Source organism: Gymnodraco acuticeps, unplaced genomic scaffold, assembly GCF_902827175.1.
Source record: "Gymnodraco acuticeps unplaced genomic scaffold, fGymAcu1.1, whole genome shotgun sequence".
Classification (NCBI taxonomy): Eukaryota; Metazoa; Chordata; class Actinopteri; order Perciformes; family Bathydraconidae; genus Gymnodraco; species Gymnodraco acuticeps.
The window spans coordinates 55,544-82,139 of record NW_022991384.1 but is presented as its reverse complement, the minus strand read 5'-3'; the positions used below and the strand labels follow the sequence as shown (position 1 = coordinate 82,139).

The 26,596-nt window shown below is 41.6% G+C and overlaps 2 long non-coding RNA genes across 3 annotated transcripts; both read left to right on the top strand.

Moving 5' to 3' along the window:
• The first annotated feature begins 5,942 nt into the window (after window positions 1-5,942).
• Window positions 5,943-6,500, top strand: LOC117563137. Its single transcript, XR_004571664.1, has 3 exons — window positions 5,943-5,993; window positions 6,084-6,182; window positions 6,368-6,500. It is a non-coding gene; the product is annotated as an uncharacterized LOC117563137 (long non-coding RNA).
• Window positions 6,501-7,474: 974 nt separating this feature from the next.
• LOC117563138 lies at window positions 7,475-12,375 on the top strand. Of its 2 annotated transcripts, XR_004571666.1 has the most exons (3): window positions 7,475-7,535; window positions 11,887-12,112; window positions 12,287-12,375. It is a non-coding gene; the product is annotated as an uncharacterized LOC117563138 (long non-coding RNA). The 2 variants fall into 2 exon arrangements; XR_004571665.1 differs by lacking the exon at window positions 7,475-7,535 and having other exon boundaries at window positions 11,586-12,112.
• Window positions 12,376-26,596: the final 14,221 nt, after the last annotated feature.

The following is a 26,596-nucleotide window of genomic DNA, read 5'->3' as shown; positions in this document are numbered from 1 at the left end:
ACATGGCATGTCACTAACGTAAACTGAATCTGTCCTGCCAACCCAGTCTCACGGCATTTCGTGTTCACCAACACGATTTTCCCCTTTTTTTCGTGTTGCACAGCACGATTTTAAATGCAATGTATTTCTATTGGTAGTATGTTTCAACCCAGTCTACATAATTCACTTTTTCTGTTCTCTCCTGCAGCTCCTGTACCCACACCACAAACCCATACACTGATCTACACCATCATAAAACCAACGGCACTTTTAAGAGCCAAACTCAACCTATCTCTCTGTCTATCTACCTAGCTTTCTTATAGTTACTATCTTTTTCTCTCATTCATTATCTATTTCTTCATCTATCCATCTCAATCTTACAATCTGTCTCACTATCTCTGTCCATCTCATACAGCAGCTGTTTGTTTGCATATCTGTTGTGTCTGGCTGGCTGTGTTGCAATGGCAACAAAACACAACCCAGACCCCAATAATCCCACATCCAAAGGGAAACGCATGGCTCTTGAGCTGAAGCATGAACACATGCTAGCTGAAGCTAAGGTTGGCGTTTTAACCCATATGACCTCATTCATTTCCTACTTGAATTTGGCACTATCTGTTATCCAAAAAATGCTGAACAGGCCAAGAGTAACTGGATTTTGGATCAATGTATAGGGCCTTTGCAAAACGGTTCATCATTACAACATGGGGGGCAGAGGCTTACTAAATAAAGCTTGTGTGACGACCCCTCCACACCACGTGGGATGCCGTCTGGTTGTGTGTGTTTTCTGTGTGATTGCAGGTCCCAGCTGCAATCTGTCTGATGAGGCGCACCTGCCGGGTGAGCCACGCTGAAAAGGATATAGGAGGAGCAAGCCGGATACGTCGCGCTCACTCCTCTGGGCACTCTCTCCGTGCCAGCCTCGGGGATCTTTGGCTGGTTTTTTCATTACATTGTTTATAAGAGAATAAACGATTGCTATTTTCTTACCTTTCGTCTCGCCTCCCTGCTTTTTGTTGCAGCCCAGGAGTGGAGTGCACCAGCTGGGCATAAGCTGGGCGTAACTCTACGTCCGACGTAGAACCGAAGGTTAAGACCAAAGTTATGACTAGTGCACCACTGTATCCATAGTAACGTAAAACATGCAATAAGGAACATAACTATGGCAGTGTGTCTTGTTTACAGGTTTAACAACGAAAGGGCATTAAGACGAGAAAGAGTCGTCCGTGATCGAACAAACCCACTGGACATCTATTCGGACAGTGAGCTGATAGAGGTTTCGTTTCGGCAGACAAGCCCTTTTTGATTTAATCGAGGAGATCTCCCCTCAACTCCAGCACGGATCAGACCGAAACGCTGCGCTCTCCCCAACCTTGCAGGTGCTGATTGCGCTCAGATTCTACGCGAACGGGGCCTTTCAAAATACTGTGGGAGACATGATTAATGTTCATCGCACAACTGCATGTCGGGCTATTAGAAAAGTTTCCTTGGCTCTCCAGCTCCGCCTTAGGAATTATATCCATCTTCCAACCCAAGAAGAAGCAGCGAAATCCATGCAAGATTTTTTGTTAAAATCAGGTATACCTGGTATTGTCGGATGCATCGCCGGTACTCATGTTCGCATTCTGGCCCCCTCTGAACATGAGTATTTGTTTGTAAAATAGAAAGGGTTACCACTCAATAAATGTCCAAATTGTGTGCAACTCGGACATGGGCATTGTCGACCTCGTTGCAAGATGGCCTGGGTCGACCCATGATGCTCGCATCCTGAGAGAGAGCGCCGTTCAACGGGAATTTGAGGCAGGGAGAGTGAATGGTCTTCTTCTCGGAGACAGTGGATACCCTCTGAAGCGCTGGCTAATGACACCTGTCATCGCAGAGAGAACTGCACAAGAGCGCCGCTATAACGAGAAGCATACACAAACGAGGAACATTGTAGAGCGCTGCATTGGAGTGCTCAAACGTAGGTTAGTAGGCCTAAGTCATTTTTATAATATATAAAAGGCCAGCCTTTTAATGTAGATATAGGCTAAATTGTTTTTTGCTTTTCTTTGTAGGTTCCACAGTGAAATGCGAATGCACCCTGAGCGCGTCTGCTTGATCATTGCTGCCTCTGCGGTGCTGCACAACATCTGTGTGAAAAAGAGAATCCCCCTTCCCATGCATGGAGAATTGGCACTGGAGGCGGATGAGAACCCTGTGGCTCCTGCTGGCATCCGTGAAGATATCGGTGGATGACTTACCCGCAATCATATAATAAACAACCTATAATAGACCTATATATTTGTAATATGAACGCTGTTTTTTTGCAATTGCATTTCAATAAGCTCCCATTGTGATCACATATTTTCATTAGGCCATTTTATAGCCACATTTATTAAAAAAACACACACAAGAACATTAAATAACAAAATGAAATTGAGATAAAAACAAGTAGCCTTCAACAAATATGATTAAAGAATGGTGAACAGATTGTCTTCTTCCGTCATGATTAGCTGATTATTAAAGGAATGCTCCACTCATTAGATAATTAATCAAAACTTCAGTATTTAGTGAAACATTATGTTTAAACCATACCCTGAAGAAATCAGCGATATTCCCCGGTAAATAATGATTTTATAGCTCTTTTTTATCAAAAACCTGTATATTCCGTCAGGCCGCTGCCATTTTGCCCATTTTCAGTAGTCACGTGATGGTCGTGACGTCATCCATGCGTTCACTTTGTAAACACACGAAAACATGGCGAAGTTTTGAGCAATATGAAGAGATTGGAAGGGGGAATTCAGCCATACAGGTTCGAGCCTACTTAGTACTACTTAGTAGATACAATGATTTTGATTACTAGATATGTATGCATGTAGTACCACCCTTGCTAGCGATTCCCTCTCTAGTTTAGCATACTCAGCCTCGTTGTCCCTGGCCCTAGAACCACGATTTTATGGGGCCGGAAAAACTGGGGGGAAATACCCACTAGCCGGTACTACGCTATATGGAAAGGCCACCAAAAACTGGCCTGGCCTGGCCTGGACGATAAAGGACGTTTAAACGGGGCTACCCGCTGCAATGGAAATGCGCCATAACATACCTTATTCTTACTCCGAGCACTACTTCTGGTCCTCCGTCGCTTCACACTTGCAGAGGGCGATTTCTCAACTGGCCGAACTGGTGTCCTGGTCGGTGATGACACCAGAAAGACCGATGGTACTGCATCTCCATTAAGTAATGGTTGTTCAATAAATCCCATGTTATGTTTATCATACTCTCAGAGTAGTCGTCCGGAAACTTGAAATGTTCGCTGCATACATGCGCCTGTGGATCTTTCGGTTCGGGCCGGCCACATTTCGCTAGCCACTGCCTCCGAACGTACTTCCTACGCTTACCTTTTGGCAACAGATAGAACCGAGCATTCCGTGGATTGTTCCTATCAGAATTGTGGCAATGTTTCGCGATACAATGAGGCATATTTGAAGAGAGTAACTACAGTAAATAACATGAACATCAACGTGTCCTCGAAACCAAACGCATGGTTTACGTCACGTCCGGTAAAATGGCGCCGCCCACAGTGTTGATGTTATTTCGGTAATTAATCAGTTTAAAATCACTGATAATGTCATCGGATTAAAAAAAAAAAAAGAGAGACTGGCAGAGACTGGTCTGTTTTATCGGATGATAAAAAAAATTAAATGAGTGTCATGAGCATACCATTCCTTTAAGAAGGGTAATTTGGAGTCTCAATTTCTCCTTCTCCAGCTCAATCTTCTCGTGTTCCGCTCTTAATTTAGCGGTCTCCACCTCCACACGAATGATTTCTTTTTCCGTCAGTTCCCGCTGTAGCTCAGTCAAATCCCTCTTCCTTTTTCGGGGTGGGGCCATTTCGGATTCCCCTTGAGTCATCGCTGACGCTGTGGGTGAGGGACTTACTTCCCTCTTCTCTGCGGTCCTCTGAGTCTGTAAAATTGCAAGTTAATGTCAGTTACTATCAACTGCCGTGATTGCTAATTGTTATCTTGCTAGCCGTGATGTCTCACGGGGGGTAATGTTTATATAGCCTAGATAATGTAGGGAGATGTTACTCTATTACTCTTCACATGTTGAGGTTGACAGCTCAGAGCTGTCGATCCCACTCAACCCCGTGAAAGTGGGGGAATCCTCTCCAAAGATAGCTATAATTATATCGCTGTATGGAGAGGTTTTTGGTGCAGGGCCCCCGCCGGTCGGCGGATTTTTGAGAACTGACGCATCCTTCTTGGCTCTGGATAGTAGGTCCTTCCACTTCTTCCTACACTCTTCCACCGTCCGTATCCCTCCATCACCCAAGTCATTTATTGCTTCAGTGATTGACTTCCAGGCTGCGAGTTTGTTCTTTTTGGTCATATTGTTATTAAATTTGGCAGTTAGCGAGTTTTTGTGCTCTGCATATATTTCAATTAAGGTTCTAATTTCTCTATCAGTAAAATTGTTTTTTCTCTTCTTTCCGTTATCCATATTCATTATCAAATTCTTAGCTTGCTCTGAATGGAGGAGTTTGAGTGGTAACTTATGGAGACGTGTGTTGCTTGGCAACAATTACTGTTTAGCGTGTATTCACGTGGACGCGCATCTTAAGACCAGGCGCAGCTACGACCGAGACTAGTCAGGCTTGGCGCACTCGGTGTAAATTCGAATCACTAAGTCAGACGTAGCTAAGCCCGACTTTTTTATGCCCAGCTGGTGCACTCCAGGAGCCGGGTTGTAACACTTGTTCAACTTGTTTTACTTCATTAGTTGGATATGGTAGGAAAAACTTGAAGCGAAAATGTTCTTCAAGTGAATGAATTTCCTTTTATTTGTCCACTGTCATATGGTATCAGTTTGTCAGCAACATCAACCTTACATGAGTTGTTACTTGGTCACAGAAAGCAGCTGAGGAGAGGAAACGGGCACGCTCTGTAGGAGACACTTTACAGTCCCCTAAAAGGGGCTGTGTAGGACGTGGCAAGCCGAGAGGGCGACAGGTTGAAATCCCAATTAATGAATTTACTAAGTAAATGGTTGGAAAATCGAATTAAAACACAGTAATTGCTTGTTGAGGGTCTAAAATAATTCCAATATATAAACGCATAGTGACACTACAGTCGGAGACATTCCCACTGTGGTGTCATAAGAATGCTTTATTTAATTTCACAAGCTTTTAAACAATAGGTAGATAATACAAATCATCAGTTATCTGTTGTTAACCCTCTGTGTGATGTTTTCCAGTCTTCCAGTGAGGAGGTTCTGCGTACTGAACCTTCAGCACAACACGAATTTGGTAAATCACAAAAATGGCTTTAAGTTTAAAACTAAAATCAATTTTTAAATAAATTGTGTTAGTGAGAGAAAATAACCTTATAATGTAATTCATAAAGATATTGGCCAGTTCCATACTGAGCAAAGAAATTATCCTTGATTTTTAGTGTTCATCTTAAATATAGTCATTTACAGTTAAAGTTTCCCATTCTGTTCACAGAAAAGAATATGGAGAGACATTCTTTCCTCGTGTCCTCCTCCTGAGCCTCAAAAAACCTCTGCCTCATCCTGGCCTTTTCGGCAGCAGAAAGCCTCAGAGCGCTGGAAAGAAGCGAGACCACACCACCTACAATGCCTTCTAGAAAAAGAGGCTGTTGGTCATCCCCTGTGTGGCCTCTGCCACTAGGTGAGATAACATTTACCTTTATACCTAATTGTAATTTTTCAGTATTAATGCTCAGTGCCCTGCTATTTCAGCTAACATGCATGACTTTTGGGACGTTAGAAAACTGGATACCTAGAGAAAACCCACATGAAAATGAAAGTAATTCTAGGATATTAGAATAATTTTGTATTTCCTTCCAAGGTGTAGAGAGTGTCTCCCGAGGAGTGGTTCTGTGGAGACTGTGATGTACTTCATCACAAGAAACAGCCACTCCACAACAGGGACAGTTTAATGAATGGGTGTTTTAAACCAACAACGTGTGTTGTTAGAGTGGAAGGTGGATATGACACCAATGACCAAGGTATGCTCTCTCAAACTTGCATTTTGATGTTCACATGTCTCTTCAGCCAGCATATCATGGTAATGAGTGCTTTTCTTTTTTTTTTGACAGCTTGCATATTGCCAACTGTGAAGGCACCCAACTGCTCCTGTAAAGGCAAACACTTCACTGTGGTACCAGGCAAACCAGTGATTTTAATTACCAGCAATGGTAAACAAATATATATATATATTTGGATTTCTATTGAATTGTTGTTATATGTTTACTGTTGTGGGCTGAGGCATTGTGCTTCCAATTGGAGTAAAACCTTCATGTAATATCTGTTAATCTTTGACTATTTGTAGATGGAACTGTTGTAAAATGTGTCTTAATTATGTTTATTTACTTGTTCCAAGGGCGTTATGACTTGCATCTGCCACTATATGTCTGTCAAACTTGCCAGCAGCAGTGGACCCCCGACTTGAAAGTCCTCCTTAAGAGTGGATACTGGCCAGCTTCGGTCAGTATTTCCACACTTTACACCTTGGACCTCCTGAGCTCCTTTGAAGAGCTGAAGGTCATCTCTCCGGGATTCTCCAGACAGGCCTTTGCAAAGCTGCAGGAGCATCGCACAAAGTGTGGAGGAAGAGTAAGTGTAAATATTCTTTACCATATTATACATTATAACATTTCCGTAAATAGACAAAATCACAGCAATATACACTGAACAAAAATATAAATGCAACACTTTTGTTTTTGCTCCCATTTTTCATGAGATGAACTCAAAGATCAAAATAACCATTTCTCTCAACTATTGTTCACAAATCTGAAAAAATCTGTGATAGTGAGCACTTCTCCTTTGCCGAGATAATCCATCCCACCTCACAGGTGTGGCATATCAAGATGCTGATTAGACGGCATGATAATTGCACAGGTGTGCCTTAGGCTGACCACAATAAAAGGCCACTCTGAAATGTATGATGAACCATGCGAGTAAAGGCTTTAAAAAAAAGCCCCAATTATTAAATCTCAGCAAAACATGCATCAGACTTTAGTCTTGTTTTGAAACTCCTGTTGAAATATATAGGCCGTAACGGCCCTGAGCATAACAAATAAATACTAACGTTAATAATTATTATTTTCAAAGCAATTTATGAATGAAAATACAATAGTTCCGAGTTTATATGCAGGCAGATTTATTTCTGGAATTATTAGAAGTTTTGGGCGAAAGATTGTATTTCACAAGTGGCGTTTGAACGCATCATCATTTCACTGTGTCTGTGGTCGTCGATTTTGTCAATAATTTCTGTCTTGAATATACAAGGGTAAGGTTCTCTTCTTCACTTTAGCGTTGCAGCCTTTAGTTATGAATAATTAGTATGAATTACATGATGTAGGCGCTATTGTCATGTTTAAGCTGTTATTAATGTGTCATATCCACTTAACGGGAAGAAAGTTAACGTGTTTATTTATTTTTTAATGTGTTGTGTTTTTTTAGACTGAAAAATGGATTCCCCATCAAAGATACCCCAGATCCAGGACACCGAGGCGGAGACCCTTAGAGGAGAGGGACAACTGTTCATTGTAAGTAAAACATTTAAATGACAACGCGTCGTGCAAGTAGGCCTACATTATCCTGCTTATTATAATGGCCACATTCTCAACAAAGTAACGATATGACTTCCAATATTAATTTAAATGCTGTTATGGATGTAGAAAATGTTTTTATTGATTTAAAAGAAGATCCGCAAAGAAAATAGTTCGTTGTTGTAGGCGATTTTTTTTCACTAACGGCTCCTCGAGCAGGGATAGACTTTGGATTACAGATTTGAAAACATCGTTGCTTGGTTTAAAAGTAGCACAATTGATATTAGTCGACTAAAAGTCTGAGCATTTTAGTCAAAGAAAACAAATTATTTTAGTCTACTTTTTGTCAATGAAAACTGTTGAGTGTTTTTTAGTCAGCAGATTATATAGAACATTTCAGTGAAACGAGTCTAGCCAAAACCAATAATTTGTCATTTTAGTAGGCTATATATAAATAAATAAGATTATATCTTGTCCTTATTTGATTAAAAACACAGGTTGAATGATTAAGAATGCAGCTTTGCAGAGAGTATCTGGTCAGGTTTGTGGTGTTTTTATCAGCTGTTATGGCCAGATTGCTTCCCTTACGGCCTGTCCACACAGCAGCTTTTGGCGCCGCTTCCAGCGCGTCTCCGTCCATTGACTTTGAATGGGGATGACGTCACTTTCCCTCGCTTGTCGCCAAACTGCATTGTGGGGGGGCGAGGCGAAGATTTCCAGGATGTTCAGGATTCCAAAGTTGAACAATGTTCAACTTTTGAGGCTGAGCTGGAAGCGACAGCCAATCAGATCCGTTTATGCAAATCTGACATTTCAAGCGCTAGCCAATCAAACCGCGTGCAAGCTGGGAGAACCAGACCCGCAGTTCATTTCCTCATATTCCAAACGAGAAATTACGGTAGCAAATCACCCGGTTCTTTACGACCAGACTATTTACCGGGATACAAACCGGAGGAACCAGGCATGGAGGGAGGTGGCAGAGACAGTGGGTGAAACTGGTAGGTTTTCGCCTGTTTGGGGAGTTTATATATATATATATTGCTCGCATAAAATCCCCGTTTTTTTTTTGCTTTGTATGTCGGGGGCGGGAGATTCATGTGATTGGTTGTTGGTCGTGTTGCTCGCAAAAAATCCCCAAGCTGTCAGACACGCCCAGCTCCTAGATTTTCAAGATTTGTTCAAAGCTGCTGTGTGGACGGGCCGTTATGATAAAACAATGCATTCGCTTTTTTTCTCCGCCTCATTGTAGCGAAAATGGGCTTTATTTCTTTATTCCAAGCAGTGGTGGCTTTAGACTTTGTCAGTCATTTTCACGGACAGGATTGTAACATTTCCGTCATAATCCATTATTACCCGTAGAGTGCACCATTTACCACTCACTCGCGCTGACCGGGGGATATTTGGTTAACGGGAATGCGACCCTCTGCTCCCAAGCCCTGTTGTTGCCATTTTATTTTCTGTTAAATAAGGTTAGTTAGATCATGAGTTAGACCCGAGTCTTCCTGACAGTTGACATTGCCCGGTGTAATTCAAATGTACCGCCGCGCGCACCACACCACATTAATGCACACCACATACTGTCGCAGCACCGGAAATGGAACTGCTGGGAGAAAAACTAGGCTTGTTTGAGACGCGTTGCGGCTCGCCTCGAAAGTAGACGAGAGTAGCCGATCGCAGCCGGGGGAGGTCTCAAAAAGATCGCCTGAAGTCGGACAGCTCGGAGTCGGCTTCTTCTTGTTCGCCTTATTCTTCTTCTTCTCTCTGTTATTTGGCGGATTGCAACAACTTAAAAGGTGCATACCGCCACCTCCGGAGTCGGCTTGACTCGGTTTGCATTTATAAAGAATACACACATATGTTTAATCGTTAATGTCAGATATGTACTAAGTAAATACATTTGTTCCTGCTCAAGAATAGATTCAACTTTATTGTTATTGCCCATATTACAGGTGTACTGAGACAACAAAATGCAGTTTAGCTTGTAACCAGGTACAAGAAACAGTGAAGTGAAAAGTAATGTACACAATCTACAGAATAAAATATAGAATGAATTGAATGATGAATAAACAGTGAATGAATACAATATCAGCCTGTGAGCACTTATTTTTGCACCGCGGAACGTTTCTCACTGGATGAGTTTCAGGCGTACCAATTATACTGGAGCACCAACTAACGTTCATGACTTCAGACAACAACAAACCACAGTGAACAACAGCGGGAAATGTTGTTTTAAAAAACGGACGGATGGAAGCGTCGATAAGAGCACGGTTGTGTGCAAATTATGCAAAAAGGAATTCGCATATCACCGCAGCACATCAAGCCTCAAGTATCACCTCAATGCAAAACATATAGCAGCTAGCTTAATGTAAACAAGACGAAAGTCTTTCTCTGGTCTGCATCCCCTTAACAATTGTATGTTTTGAGTTGTACTGTACTGTACCCAATATACAAGCTGTTAATAAACTTTTCAATCAATCAATCAATCAATAGCGTGGAAGCTAGCGTGGACGTTAGCCTCTTTTATCGCGTTCACACCAAAAAGAGCCGGTACTAAAATTAGTTCATGAGAACCTTTTTACCCCCACGAAAGTCCCTGCTAGAGAGCAGAGAGCTGCTAGAGAGCAGGGACTTTCGCACGGCTCTCTTGTGAGAAAAGAGCTATATTTCTGATTGGCTGGGCGGATTGCAAACCACGCCCCGTAAAACTCCCAAAAAGTGTTGTGAATTTTATTATCCTCGCATTAGCATTATTAGCATTAGCCCAGCGCAGAAACGCAGAGAGACTAACTTATGGCAACACAAAATAAAACATGGGAACGGTGGAGATGAGGAGGTGTCGGCGTTCTGGCGATTTACTCGGAAGGCTTCAGTAGAAGCTGCTGGGACTCCCAGCAGCTTCTACTGAAGCCAGTCCCCAACTCCGGGGACTTCCGGCCGGGGACTTTGGGCGGCAGTATACGACGTGAAGTGGTTTGCTGCCTGCCAGTAAACCCAATGCAGAAGAAGAAGTGACGTCAGCGGCTTCATTTGCCTAATACACTCCCAGGTTCAAAGAGTTCTCATGAACTAAGTTCTCATGAACCTTTGTGGGAAAAGTACTGCGGTGTGAATGCGCCTAATGGTATACTAAAATCCATGTGAAAAAAATTGCTTCTCACTGTTCTCAGGTCAAATATTTATATGCGATTAATTTCGATTAATTAATTACAAAGCCTCTAATTAATTAGATTAATTTTTTTAATCGAGTCCCAGCCCTAGTATTAATACACTAGATATATAAAGTAGGGCTGTGCGATTATGGGAAAAATCATAATCACGATTATTTGGGTCAATAATTGATATCACGATTATTAAATACGATTATTCATTGACTTAGAAAAAATCCTTTAAAACAAATAATAATTGGAACAGTATCTTTTTAACTGTTGATTACCCTGAACGTATAATTCAACTGAAAAACCAATACAAAAATAAATTAAATAATATACACCAATAAACAAGAACAACAAATATTTTGGAGCGCACTTCCACAAGCTACTAAACATATATAAATACAAATAAATTAGACCAAAATTAATTAGATCAAATATGTTGCAGTGCACTGTCACAACCTAGCAAAGCAAAATAATAGTTTTGTTCCGATTATGTTGTTTTGGTAATTGTGGCAGGGCAAAATGGTAATTGCGATTCAAATATGATTAATTGCACAGCCCTAATATAAAGTATGAAAACGGTAAGCAGTACAAGTATAGTATAAAATATATGGATATTAATGTCATGATAAACATTGTGGAACAATGATGAAAAATGGGAATGGATGTGGCGACGTAAAACTGACACAAAACAACAACAAACTTTTGACGAGCCAATTGGAGAGCTTCATCAGCAGCACGTGGTAAAAACCACCAATGAGCGCTCAGCGAGTCGTTTCCCATCAAGCATTTCGCTTTCGCAGCCCGTGGAGAACAACTGCGCCGCCTCGCTCTCAAGGCTGCGGGCGTCTTTGTGCCGCGAGATTTCAACGTCTCATGTAGGCGGGCCTCCAGAGCAAGTGGGACAAAATGACTAACCATCATGCAACGCACTAGCAACTGCGCAGGTCTCGCTTGTCTCAAACAAGCCTACTGACTATCAGAAATGTAACGTTATCTTTGAGTAAAGAGAGATTTTGGCCTAGTTTTTATTTAGAGCTTAACGGCGTGTAAAACACATGTGATGACGTCAGCAACGAATGGACGACTGAATTAGTTGGCAACTAATTTGGTAATCGATTAGTTGTTGCACCCCTAGTCTAAATGGTTGTTAATAGTTTTCTGATTTATGTGTAAATGTGTTTTGTTATTTGCAGTACTCAATCTTGGATGTGGCTGTGGCCCGCCCAGCTCTGTACGCCCGAGGGCTACAGGTCCTCTGGCGCTGTTTTCAGCTGCTGGCGCGGCAGCTCAGGCTCCGCCATGCGGCGGAACAGAAGGTGGCCACCTTAAAAGGGGAGCTCGGAAACTGGAAACAGAAGGCAGGAGAGGCCCTGCAGCGCCTGGAGGTGCTGTAGGCAACCGCCTTGTTTGCCGAGGATGGTAAGTGTTGGTCCTTAAACTTTAAAATGTATGACTGTGATGGTGCATTTGTGCTATACTACTGTAGTGTTACATTGACTGTTTTTTATTTTGGTTGGACTGAGTGCATCATCATACAATGACAGAATAGTCATTTGTGACTACTAATGTGTTTTTTTGTCTTCATGTGTGCAGACCGGAGTGACACAGGCACCCAGACGGAGAAGGAGGGATTTTTTTTTATTGTATAAATGTTGTGTTTGAAAATAAATGTGTTCATTTAATTGGTTTCATGTAGTTGTTGATTTACAGTGTATGTCTGTAATTATAATTAAGAATGTTAAGAGGGTTGTTGTAAATAATAACACAATAGTATTAGTAATAATGAGGAACAGCATTATTTATGATACAATGCAACTGTTAGTCAGCAGGTGGCAGTAATGATCAGGGATTATTTAGGAATTAGTTTAGTTTTGAGTAGCATGACAAGTATGGTTACGACCTCACTAAATGCAATACACAAAGTAGTATTTTAATTGTATTGAGTGTTTTCATGTAATCACAAAGGTAAGAGGTAAGAATATGTCCATCATCTCTCTGCAGCTTCATGTCTTGTATTATGAGAATAATGATGATTATGTGCAGCAACTATAGACAAGCAGGTGTTTGGTGATAAGAATGTTGGGGAATCAGACATAAGCAAGCAATAATAATTAAATATCTCTGAAAAGAAAGGACAGCACAAATTAAAATGTAAACCTAAGACGCAAAGAAGTGCAAGATAACAGATAAATATATAACAACCACAATGTAGATTCAATAATATGAGAGAAGTTGTAGATTAAGTGTACAGTATTTCAAATAAAGACAATGTAATAAGTATATACAGTATATGCAAAATGACAAGTACTATATGAAGTGACAGCATTGATGAGCTATACACGTCTACACCATAGAGCAGGGGTGGCCAACCTTTTTTGAACCGAGAGCTACTTTTAAAGTTGCCAGTCTGCCGAGATCTAGAGAGGCGTAGCCATTACTGACAGCCTACTACCAGGTAAATACACACTTCTACTTGTATAAAACTGACCTTTGTACGATTAATACTTCATAAAATACTGCAGATCCTTTATCTTACCTCTTTCTAATCTACACACATACAAGTATTTAACTGAAGTTACCCAACAGTGTTGTTGATACAGAGTTGGAGTTTATTCACACGTCACACTACAGTGGGTAATGTTTTCAAGAAGCATTGAACAGTGCTGCCACAAATGACACAGGAAAAAAAAGAAAAGACTCTGAACCCTTTGTTTGCCATTATATAAAAATAGTGTTGCTACAAAAGTATAAATTAGGCTTACTAATAAGACGCTACACAGGAATCTGCTGCAACTGAGCGCTATCCAGCAACTCAGGTGGCAGCTCTGTCCTGATTTACCGTGCACTTTTCAAAGTAGGGGTCGTTCCCCAGCAGATCCATTTCTCCAGAATTCTGGTAATCACAGAGAAAACAAGAGATCATAATAAAGACATGGTTGCTAAAGCATGATTGAACAATGTAACTGTAAGCCTTATAGACAGATAAAGTGTTTGTGTGTGTGTGGGGGGGGGGGGGGGGGGGGGGGGGGGGGGGGTGTTTATTTGTAGGCTTTAGGAGATATGTAGAAATAAACAGTAGATATTTTTCATGAAACCATATGGTGCTTCACATAATAAATACAAGGGCTGTAGCCTAATATTTATTATATGCTTTAGGAGCTGTTTGTTGTACAACGTGTGTGTGTGTGTGTGTGTGTGAGCGTTGATGTGGCAGGCAGACAGGCAGGATTCAGTAGCTTATCTGACATATAAATGGTCCAAAAAGGTATATTCTACGAGGTCCTCATTTCAGGTAGCAGCTATTTGCTTCACAATTTAGCATCACATTGGATATGGGCAAAATTTGTGCTGGATTTGAGTTTTTTGGAATATTTCCCTAGGAGGAGTTTGCAAAAATGTGCTTAAAATGCATGAAAAACGCACATTGTTGAATATGGCCAACTTCCTGGGGGGCGGGGCTAATAAAAGCAAATTTGAAATATGTCTGCAATCATAAGAGACATTTGTATACAGCGTTTTGTGAATATCGGAATAACTATATGCGAGCAGTTTGGAGCAATTTGCGCCATGTACACATACACACACCCTCCCGGTCCTCCCAACAGCCAGTCGGTGCCTGCCAGTGAGCGTGGAAGTGTGGTCTGCCACAAGCGGGCAGCAGGAGCGGGGCTGTCAGCATCAGCTTGTAGATGGTATTTTAAACTCGATGCGCTCTGAAACTACGGGGCGGCCGAGGAAAAACAATACACATGCGTTAGTGGCGTTATTTTTTTTTTGCGTTAACGCAAAAAAACAGCCCTAGTAATTTCTAATGTCTATTAAAACAAATATTAAAACATTGTATCTCAATAAATGAATTTATTAATTAGCCAATCAAACCGCGTGTATGCTCGGAGAGACTACGCAGGTCATTTCCTCATATTCCAAAAAATGGAGGGAAAATTCATTGTAGCGGTAGTGAATCACCCGGTGCTGTATGATCAGTCTCTGTTCATCTACCGGGATACAAACCGGAGGAACCAGGCATGGAGGGAGGTGGCAGAGACAGTGGGTGAAACTGGTAGGTTTTCGCCTGTTTGGGGATTTTATATCCAGTTTACTTCGCTTTGAATGTCGGGGGCGGGAGATTCATGTGATTGGTTGTTGGTCGCAAAAAATCCCCAAGCTTCAGACACGCCCACCGCAAGCTGCTGTGTGGACGCTCCGTTAAGAACTTTATTTTGTGAAGTAAGTGAAAGTTGGGCTACTTTCTTTTCATTTAATTTCAGACTGAATTTTACTTCTAGAATCTAATGATAATTAAATGTACATTACACTGATGAGAATGTAAAATGATTTATAAAGAATGTGTTAATAACCATTTTGTTATGGTCCCTTTGCGCTTCTATATACTCTATATTGAGATCTCTGACGGCCTGGTATCGGGGACAATTGGTTGATCAACAAGCACACAATATCATTCATTTGAATATGCTTCAATTATTAAAAACTAATAAGTGTATATTTTGTTGTTTCAGAACATGGACCTGAAAACTGTGCTCAACGTACCAATGGACAGCCCATACTTCTAACCCCCACCAATCACTGTAAAGGTGATCAAACTGGAGGACCAGCCAAAAGTGGTGGCTTGGGACTTTGGCGACACAATAAAGGCGGCCACCGTCAAACACAACAAGGTGGCCATTGTGTCTGATGGCAGCAGTGTCACTAAGGTGACCATTTATGAGGAGTATGCCTCAAAAATCGCAGAGGGGGGTACCTATGTGTTAAGGGACTACACACTGCGCGGGCAGTCTCACCCTTTTTTTCTCAACATTACAAAAACCACAATTTTTTTTCGAGGCACTACCCTTCAAGTGCCGCAAAACCTGCTGGAGGCGGAGGCCCTCCTCCACCCTGCCTCGCCAATTACATCGGTCAAGGACTGCACAGATGTGCAAGTCTACATGTCTGTGCAGGGAGAAATCATTGAGGTAAGTTTGACCTTACGGTCAGTGTTGCCAACTTGGCGATTTTCTTGTTAAATTTGGCGGATTTCCAAACCCTCCAGCGACTTATTTGTGTCAAAAGCGACTAACGACTAATCTAGCGATTTATAATGGTGTTATTAGCAACTTTTCTGGTGTTTGGAGACTCACGTATTGTTCTGCAGTTAACGAGCCGCGGGTGCTGCCGTGAGCCCCGCCTCCCTCCCATAGTACTCACAGGCGCTCAGACTGACAGTTGCCTGGCCGCAGCAGAGCAGCTGCTGCAGTCAGAGCAGAGAGGAGACAACCACACTCCCCGCGTCGAGACTGCAAATGAATTGCGCATGCGCCAACTGCCAAGCCGTCCTGGTTTTGAGCGGGGATTTAAATGTTGAATGTAAATGTTTCTTCACTCACTTTCACACTATAATAAATAACTGCCTTTGCTTTGCCTCACACAGCCTCAGTCACTCAATCACCTCGTCCACTGTGTGTGTGCCTCTCTGTGACAAGCTAAACATCATGGCAGTCTAAATTGTATTCTCAAAAATACAGAAAGGAGTGGGAATCAAACCCTGAGTATAAAGGATGGTTGAAGCCATTTATTGGAGATGACACACGGGCATACTGCCTTTATTGTAAGGGGGATTTCTATGTGTGACATCAAGAAGCATGTTAAAACCCAAAAACATACTCAAAAGGCAAAGCCTTATCACAGTGCCACTCAAAGCAAGCTGCCATTATTTAACACTAAAACAATTGACCCTGCAAAAAAGGCTGAAGCCATCATGGCTTTAGCTATGGCTGAACACTGTTCAATGCTGGCATGTGATCACATTGGGGAGGCATGTAAAGCTGCTTTCTCGGACTCCACTGCTGCTAAGCACTTCAAAATGCATCGGACAAAGTGCACCGAGATGATAAATGGTGTTCTAGCACCATACTTCCTGAAAAAGTTGGTCGCAGATGTGGGTGACCAGCGTTTCAGCCTCCTCCTTGATGAGTCCACTGATGTCAGTGTTTCTAAGTACCTGGGGTTTGTGATAAGGTACTTTAGTAACACAAAACAAACAATTGTCTCAACATTTCTGGGGCTTGTTCAGTTGGAGGGAGGAGATGCCAGATCTATAGCCCAAGCTCTTGTGGCTTTCCTAGAGAAGTGTTGTCTCAAAAAAGAGAAACTCCTGGGGATAGGGACTGACAATGCCTCAGTTATGACGGGGAATAAGAATGGGGTCCATAAAGTGCTGATGGAGGAGTATGGCATCAAAGATCTGGTTCTTATTCGCTGTGTGTGTCATTCTCTGCAACTTGCTGTAACTCATGCTTCCAATGACACCCTCCCCCGTAGTGTGGAGTACTTGGTACGGGAGACCTATAACTGGTTTTCGGTGTCTCCAAAGCACAGGGACGCCTATAAGGCCATATATGAGACTATCAACTGTGGGGAGCAGCCCTTACAAATAACCAAGGTGTGTGTGCGACACGTTGGCTCTCCATTGAACCAGCGGTTACACGCATTTTGGACCAGTGGGAGGCGCTTAAACTGCATTTTGCAGTCACCAAGTCCAGTGAACACTGTTACATGGCTGAGGTTTTACACTCCATGTACAGTGATCCTCAGAACATTTTGTACCTCACTTTTTTGAAGTCGGTGCTGGGTGAGGTGCAGTTGGCGATCAAGGCTTTTGAGGGAGAGCAGGTGGATCCTTTGAAGCTACTTGACAGCTTGGTTAGCCTGATCAAGTCTGTGAGTAGCAGGGTGCTGAATCCACTTGCCAATATTGATGTTCTCAAAGAGCCAAATGATGGATACATCAGTCCCTCACCGTACCTTGGTTACCTTTTTGAGTCCAAGGCAGCTGAGCTCCTTCTTGCGCCTGAGGAGAAGAACCAGGTCCGAAAGCGGTGTGTAGCCTTCACCATCTCCCTCACTCACGAGTTGAGGTTGAGACTGCCAGACAATATTGAGGCATTGCAGTACATGTCCGTTTTCAATGTAGAGAAAACTCTAAACCACAGTAAGAGCCTGGGAGAAATCGAAAAAATAGCCAAGCTCCTTGGCTACTCTCCTGCAGATATAGACAAGATTGTCCAGCAGTGGCGTTCCATCCATCTGAGAAAGTGGAATGAAACAAAGAACACATTGGGCTTCTGGGTTGAGGTTTGGAAGTTCAGGGATGCAGCTGATAACAATCCATTTCATGAACTTACCATGGCTGCTGTGTCTGTGCTGTCCTTGCCACACTCGAATGCTGAAGTCGAGAGACTATTCAGCCAGATGAGTGTGGTAAAAAGCAAACTCAGAAACCGAATGTCCTTGCAGACCCTGAACTCCATCCTTTATGTCCGATATGGTCTGAAGCTGTCTGATGCTTGCTATGAGCACAAGCTGCCTGATGACGTTTTGCAGCTTTTTGGCACATCATCTGCTTACTCATTTAAGTCAGCTCCCTCAGTTGCTGAACCTGCCATAGAACGCCTTGACCAAAATGATGACATGCTCTTTCTGTGAGCCAGCACAGTGTGAGTGGAGGGAGGTCTGAAAAAAAACAACAACAAATGTTCAAGTTTTAGTGTATTGGAGCATATGGTTAGTAAACCCCAAAGAAAACTCTTTAAAAAATGTTTTTAAAAACGTCATAGTAATGGCAAAAATGTTCATGTTTTTCTCTGACTTGTTGTAGGCACATGGTTTGTAAACCCCAAATAAAACTTTAAAAAAAACGTAAGTAAAAAAAAAATGTAAAAAATGTAATGGCAAAAGTGTTCATGTCTTTCTCTGACTTGTGTTATGCTCTTAAGTGGAGCATGGTTAGAAAGTAAACCAAACTTAAGAAAACCCACACAAAAAAAACTATAAAAAAATGAAAAAAAACTTAAGTAACTCTGCCAGAGTGTCTCTTTTGGGTCACTTTGCCGGTCCCAAGCCCGGATAAAAGAAGAGGGTTGGATGTATAGCTAGCAATTCCACCATTGAATATTCTAACATTGGAACAAATGTGATTTATGTAATGCGGGTCAAGACAAACCATTAAAGTAATTAAATAATTGTTGAGATTAGGCGTATTTCAATGGCAAAAACAAAATAAAGATATAAAAAGAATCAACAGAAGAAAGGTAATTTGTAGTCCTAAACATGTTTAAAAAAAGAAAAGAGTACTAGCAAGAATTCTGAGTTATGTTCTGCTTAAGACGGGGAAGCAAAAAAGTAATTTTAACTTGCAGAATAGAGACATTTCTGATCTACTGTCGTCTGGATTTAACTCGGGTGGTTTCAAGTTTTGATCCCTGAAGAGTTGGGAACGTTTTTTTGTATTCCCCTCTACCATGCTCTCTCCTACAGCCGCCATTACATGATATGCAAATTAGGCGATGACGTCATTTAGCGACTTCTGGCGACTTTTCGGACAGCCAATAGCTTACGGTACGTCCACACAGCAGCTTTTTGAAAATCTTGGAGCTGGGCGTGTCTGAAAGCTTGGGGGTTTTTTGCGAACAACGCGACCAACAACCAATCACATGAATCTCCCGCCCCCCGACATACAAAGCAAAAAAACCCGGGGATTTTATGCGAGCAATATATATATATATAAACTCCCCAAACAGGCGAAAACCTACCAGTTTCACCCACTGTCTCTGCCACCTCACTCCATGCCTGGTTCCTCCGGTTTGTATCCCGGTAAATAGTTCTGGTCGTAAAGAACTGGGTGATTTGCTACCGTAATTTCTCGTTTGGAATATGAGGAAATGAACTGCGGTCTGGCTCTCCCAGCTTGCACGCGGTTTGATTGGCTAGCAAAAACAAAACAATATGAAAACAAGTCAGGACAAGGTCCGCAAAAGAAAAATAGAAAGGGGCCAGGAGGACAACTTCCAAGTCGGGGATCAGGTGATAGCTATCATAGTAGTGTTTTCACTATCACTCACATATAACAATTCTAATACACATCTTCAGTAGTAAACCCAGGAGTCATTGAATGTTTCGGCTTATAATTAAACAATAGCCCTGCAAGGTGGTCAAATCCAAGCAGTGTGTATTATAGGAACACGTAGCTGTGCGTTTGAGTTTTCAGCATTCAGGAGGATATGCAGCTATACGCGTGAGCAAGAGAGATGCATTCGCTGCGCTGCCTCAGGACCAAGTGAGCCAGAAAGGGCTTCCACACGCTGTTTATAGAGGTGTAGGAGGGGCTTATTTCCCATGTAACTTTCGTGAAACCTCCGTATGTCACGGTGAGCCGGTGAGTATCCATAGGTTTTTCTTAATCCTGTTTTTTGCCTTTGTGACCCCAATAAAATGTTCATTCCAAATAGTTATGTTGTCTCTTTATTTATTTACAATTCACGTGTTCTCTAAAGTGGAACTCCACTTAATTATTTCAGGCATGAAGAGGAGTAAGCACGTGGGCGTCCATTTTAGGTTATGGCCTGGAAAAGGGGGCGGTTAGGATCAGCGTTCGCTTGAGGGCGAGAGAGTATCAGGCAGCGACCCCTGAGGGGCCATCGGAGAGAGCCAACCTACTCCAGAAATGAGAACATGGGGCACTGGCTGTGTTAGGGAATAAGAGGCTTGGATCCTACTGCCGGGGACCGGCTGTAAGATTGAGTGCTCGGGCCATCCTTGCTCTCTCCACCGAGGCAGGCCTACTCTCACCTTAGGCCCAAAGAAAAATGTAATGACGTTGAGTGATAGCTATCATAGTAGTGTTTTCACTATCATTCACATATAATAATTCTAATACACATCTTCAGTAGTAATCCCAGGAGTCATTGAATGTTTCGGCTTATTATAACTAAACAATCTCCCCCAGGATCGCCCTGCAAGGTGATCAAATCCAAGCAGTGTGTATTATAGGAACACGTAGCTGTGCGTGTGAGTTTTCAGCATTCAGGAGGATATGCAGCTATACGCGTGAGCACGAGAGATGCATTCGCTGCGCTGCCTCAGGACCAAGTGAGCCGGAAAGAGCTTCCACACGCTGTTTATATAGCGATGTAGGAGGGGCTTATTTCCCGTGAAACCTCCGTATGTCACAGTGAGCCGGTGAGTATCCATAGGTTTTTTCTCACACACACACTCGCGAGCTTCCCCCAGACCAGCAATCCAAACGAAAATATGTTCCCTCCGTAGTATTTTGCTCATTTATTTGCCGCTAATAATCAATCAGATCGATCCAGAGAAGAGGAAACTTTAAAGGCCTTTTTCTCAAAATGATGACTCGGTGATAGTCATTATATAATGTGACATATTTTGCTTAATATTTGGAGTACAACAACAATCCTGATATCATTAGAAAGCTAGGAATCTCCTCTTTCCAACATTGTATATAACTCAAAATGTGTCTTCGGGTGAATGCGACTGACTTCGATGGAGCAGGTAACTTTGCATTAGGTAGAATACAGCAGGCAGACATAACAGGAAGAATATGTACATTTTAATCCAATCAAATAGGACATTGTCACACCATTCAAATGTATCCATGTTCATTACAACCAATAACAAAGCTTAGATGTGTTTATTTGACGTTGTTTACGTTATTTGTTACGTTACGTTGTTCTGTGTGTCAGCCGTTAACCTAGAAAAATAAACTTGCAAACATGTCAGAAGAACTGGCTTATAAGAAAACAAAATACAGTCAAACTGAAATTCAACAACTTGAATGTCACATCCCTGACATCCGCAACTCCGGAGCCTGGTCCTTCAACCATAGAACCAGCGCAGCCAGATGAACCCAAAAGCAGCCGGCATCGTTGAACCGAAACAGGCTGGTTCCGACTGCATGGAGGTTTGTTGTCGGGACATTGAGACTGGCCAATAAAAGCTTATTTGGGCAAAGAGAAGGTACTTCAACGCAGAATGGTACAAAAACAGAGAGTGGTTAATTCTTTGCAAAACCACTAAACGAGCCTTCTGTGAAATATGCAGATGTGCTGCTGTCAAACTGCTCGTAACATTCTCCAAATGTGGAGATGACAGCTTTGTAAATACCGAGTTAATAACTGGAGCTTTTCACAGAGCTGACTTCAATCAAACACCAGTCAACATTCAACTTGTCAAACAAGAGCGTATTGAGCAGGAAACAAGGAGAGATGGAATGATGTGTGGGCTGGACCTGTATAGTTTAATTTACAGGAAAGGAGTGAGCTGAGGGTCGAGTTGTCCATTCTTGTTCTGTTTTCTGTGACTATCTTCCTCCTGAACACCCTCTCAGACATTCAGTTGCATGCTACTAAAGAGAAGCGTTACCATGGAAACCAAACAGCTGTATTGAAGTCCGAGTGGAAACAGTAACATTTGGAGCGTTATGTTAGAATGAAACAGGTCGTGACTCACAAATCAGATTAAGTCAGAAATCGGGAGAAATGCGGGAGAGATATGACCCCGGGAGGAAAACGGGAGGGTTGGCAAGTATGTCACATACACACGCACTTTTTGGCCCTCTCACTTCTGAAATTAATCCGGCGCCGCTGGCCCAGGCTTGATACTTGCACATGGCATGTCACTAACGTAAACTGAATCTGTCCTGCCAACCCAGTCTCACGGCATTTCGTGTTCACCAACACGATTTTCCCCTTTTTTTCGTGATGCACAGCACGATTTTAAATGCAATGTATTTCTATTGGTAGTATGTTTCAACCCAGTCTACATAATTCACTTTTTCTGTTCTCTCCTGCAGCTCCTGTACCCACACCACAAACCCATACACTGATCTACACCATCATAAAACCAACAGCACTTTTAAGAGCCAAACTCAACCTATCTACCTAGCTTTCTTATAGTTATTGTCTCTATCTTTTTCTCTCATTCATTATCTATTTCTTCATCTATCCATCTCAATCTTACAATCTGTCTCACTATCTCTGTCCATCTCATACAGCAGCTGTTTGTTTGCATATCTGTTGTGTCTGGCTGGCTGTGTTGCAATGGCAACAAAACACAACCCAGACCCCAATAATCCCACATCCAAAGAAGGGAAACGCATGAACACATGCTAGCTGAAGCTAAGGTTGGCGTTTTAACCCATATGACCTCATTCATTTCCTACTTGAATTTGGCACTATCTGTTATCCGAAAAATGCTGAACAGGCCAAGAGTAACTGGATTTTGGATCAATGTATTGTTAGAAATTAAAATCAATGTTTTGATGGCATAATGTACCTTAAATGTACCTTCAGTTTAAATGCTGTTTTATACTGAAAAACCAGAAAATTATTGTGCTCAACCAGTTAAGCTTTTATTCTGAAAATCCTTCATCTCCGGTTAGCATGTGGCTAGTTTACCATTTCTTATAGAGGTTAATTTAGTAGCGAAATGACATGGAGTGATGCACACCGAAACCTACTGATTTTAACACTGCAACTATAGACGTATTATTATTGCTGAATATTAAATGAAGGTATAGTTTATTTGAATAAAGTTATTGTTTACAGACGTGGGTAAGATGTGACAACTTCCGGAATGACCAGAAACCAAACCAGCCGTGAAGTATTTTCTGTATTTTTTAGAATATTAACTACAACGTTTAGAATGTGTTAAAGGAAAAGTGATGAAAGACAATATGAGGAGAAGAGTCGTGTTTAAGTATGTATTGAATGTACAATGCCTGAATCCTCTGTTTTAACGTAACAACGGACATTAAGATGTGGAGGGCCGGCCCGCAGGGAGGAGCCTACAGAAGCTATATAAGAGCAGCACCTGAGCGGTTCGGCCTCTTTTCTCTGCTAGCGAGGGCCAGAGACAGCTGCTTTTCTGTCGGACAATATCCTGTTTGTGACTGTACCGCGCCTTTTATTAATTAAAGTACCAATTTGAAAACATCTCAGAGACTCCATTTAGTCTCCTTTTTAAGCTTCTCTTTCCTGGACGCGAGAATAACCATCACAGTTAACAATTGGTGCTCCGCGACGTGATTCTCGTTGGACAGAAGAGACTACACAACCAGCTGTTTTCCGGAGACGCGGCTTCCGTTCGACACAACGAGCTCGAATACTTGGTAAGAGGAAACCTGTTAAATCAAATTCTTCATAGTTTATGCAGTACAAAATAGGTTTGTGTTGGACGGAGGCCAGCGGATCCTGAAAATAGCTGTGTATTTAATGTTAAAACAACCAAATGTATAACAATAAGAATAACCATCACAGTTAACAGTATATAATGCAAAACGGTTCATCATTACAACATGGGGGGCAGAGGCTTACTAAATAAAGCTTGTTCAACTTGTTTTACTTCATTAGTTGGATATGGTTGGAAAAACTTGAAGCGAAAATGTTCTTCAAGTGAATGAATTTCCTTTTATTTGTCCACTGTCATATGGTATCAGTTTATCAGCAACATCAACCTTACATGAGTTGTTACTTGGTCACAGAAAGCAGCTGAGGAGAGGAAACGGGCACGCTCTGTAGGAAACACTTTACAGTCCCCTAAAAGGGGCTGTGTAGGACGTGGCAAGCCGAGAGGGAGGCGCCAAGGCTCAGTTACAGGTTGAAATCCCAATTATTTTTATGAATTTACTAAGTAAATGGTTGGAAAATCGAATTAAAACACAGTAATTGCTTGTTGAGGGTCTAAAATAATAGTATAAACGCATAGTGACACTACAGTCGGAGACATTCCCACTGTGGTGTCATAAGAACTATGCTTTATTTAATTTCACAAGTCATCAGTTATCTGTTGTTAACTGTTAACCCTCTGTGTGATGTTTTACAGTCACATCCCCCCCAACTGAGGGCTTCCAGTCTTCCAGTGAGGAGGTTCTGCGTACTGAACCTTCAACACGAATTTGGTAAATCACAAAAATGGCTTTAAGTTTAAAACTAAAATCAATTTTTAAATAAATTGTGTTAGTGAGAGAAAATAACCTTATACACACAACTGACAGTTCAGGACTCGAACGAGGAATGTAATTCATAAAGATATTGGCCAGTTCCATACTGAGCAAAGAAATTATCCTTGATTTTTAGTGTTCATCTTAAATATAGTCATTTACAGTTAAAGTTTCCCATTCTGTTCACAGAAAAGAATATGGAGAGACTCTCTGACATTCTTTCCTCGTGTCCTCCTCCTGAGCCTCAAAACAGCTCTGCCTCATCCTGGCCTTTTCGGCAGCAGAAAGCCTCAGAGCGCTGGAAAGAAGCGAGACCACACCACCTACAATGCCTTCTAGAAAAAGAGGCTGTTGGTCATCCCCTGTGTGGCCTCTGCCACTAGGTGAGATAACATTTACCTTTTTTTAAATTACTTTACCTAATTGTAATTTTTCAGTATTAATGCTCAGTGCCCTGCTATTTCAGCTAACATGCATGACTTTTGGGACGTTAGAAAACTGGATACCTAGAGAAAACCCACATGAAAATGAAAGTAATTCTAGGATATTAGAATAATTTTGTATTTCCTTCCAAGGTGTAGAGAGTGTCTCCCGAGGAGTGGTTCTGTGGAGACTGTGATGTACTTCATCACAAGAAACAGCCACTCCACAACAGGGACAGTTTAATGAATGGGTGTTTTAAACCAATTAGTCCAACAACGTGTGTTGTTAGAGTGGAAGGTGGATATGACACCAATGACCAAGGTATGCTCTCTCAAACTTGCATTTTGATGTTCACATGTCTCTTCAGCCAGCATATAATGGTAATTAGTGCTTCTTTTCTTTTTTTGACAGCTTGCATATTGCCAACTGTGAAGGCACCCAACTGCTCCTGTAAAGGCAAACACTTCACTGTGGTACCAGGCAAACCAGTGATTTTAATTACCAGCAATGGTAAACAAATATATATATATATATTTGGATTTCTATTGAATTGTTGTTATATGTTTACTGTTGTGGGCTGAGGCATTGTGCTTCCAATTGGAGTAAAACCTTCATGTAATATCTGTTAATCTTTGACTATTTGTAGATGGAACTGTTGTAAAATGTGTCTTAATTATGTTTATTTACTTGTTCCAAGGGCGTTATGACTTGCATCTGCCACTATATGTCTGTCAAACTTGCCAGCAGCAGTGGACCCCCGACTTGAAAGTCCTCCTTAAGAGTGGATACTGGCCAGCTTCGGTCAGTATTTCCACACTTTACACCTTTGGACCTCCTGAGCTCCTTTGAAGAGCTGAAGGTCATCTCTCCGGGATTCTCCAGACAGGCCTTTGCAAAGCTGCTGGAGCATCGCACAAAGTGTGGAGGAAGAGTAAGTGTAAATATTCTTTACCATATTATACATTATAACATTTCCGTAAATAGACAAAATCACAGCAATATACACTGAACAAAAATATAAATGCAACACTTTTGTTTTTGCTCCCATTTTTCATGAGATGAACTCAAAGATCAAAATAACCATTTCTCTCAACTATTGTTCACAAATCTGAAAAAATCTGTGATAGTGAGCACTTCTCCTTTGCCGAGATAATCCATCCCACCTCACAGGTGTGGCATATCAAGATGCTGATTAGACGGCATGATAATTGCACAGGTGTGCCTTAGGCTGGCCACAATAAAAGGCCACTCTGAAATGTATGATGAACCATGCGAGTAAAGGCTTTAAAAAAAAAAGCCCCAATTATTAAATCTCAGCAAAACATGCATCAGACTTTAGTCTTGTTTTGAAACTCCTGTTGAAATATATAGGCCGTAACGGCCCTGAGCATAACAAATAAATACTAACGTTAATAATTATTATTTTCAAAGCAATTTATGAATGAAAATACAATAGTTCCGAGTTTATATGCAGGCAGATTTATTTCTGGAATTATTAGAAGTTTTGGGCGAAAGATTGTATTTCACAAGTGGCGTTTGAACGCATCATCATTTCACTGTGTCTGTGGTCGTCGATTTTGTCAATAATTTCTGTCTTGAATATACAAGGGTAAGGTTCTCTTCTTCACTTTAGCGTTGCAGCCTTTAGTTATGAATAATTAGTATGAATTACATAATGTGTAGAG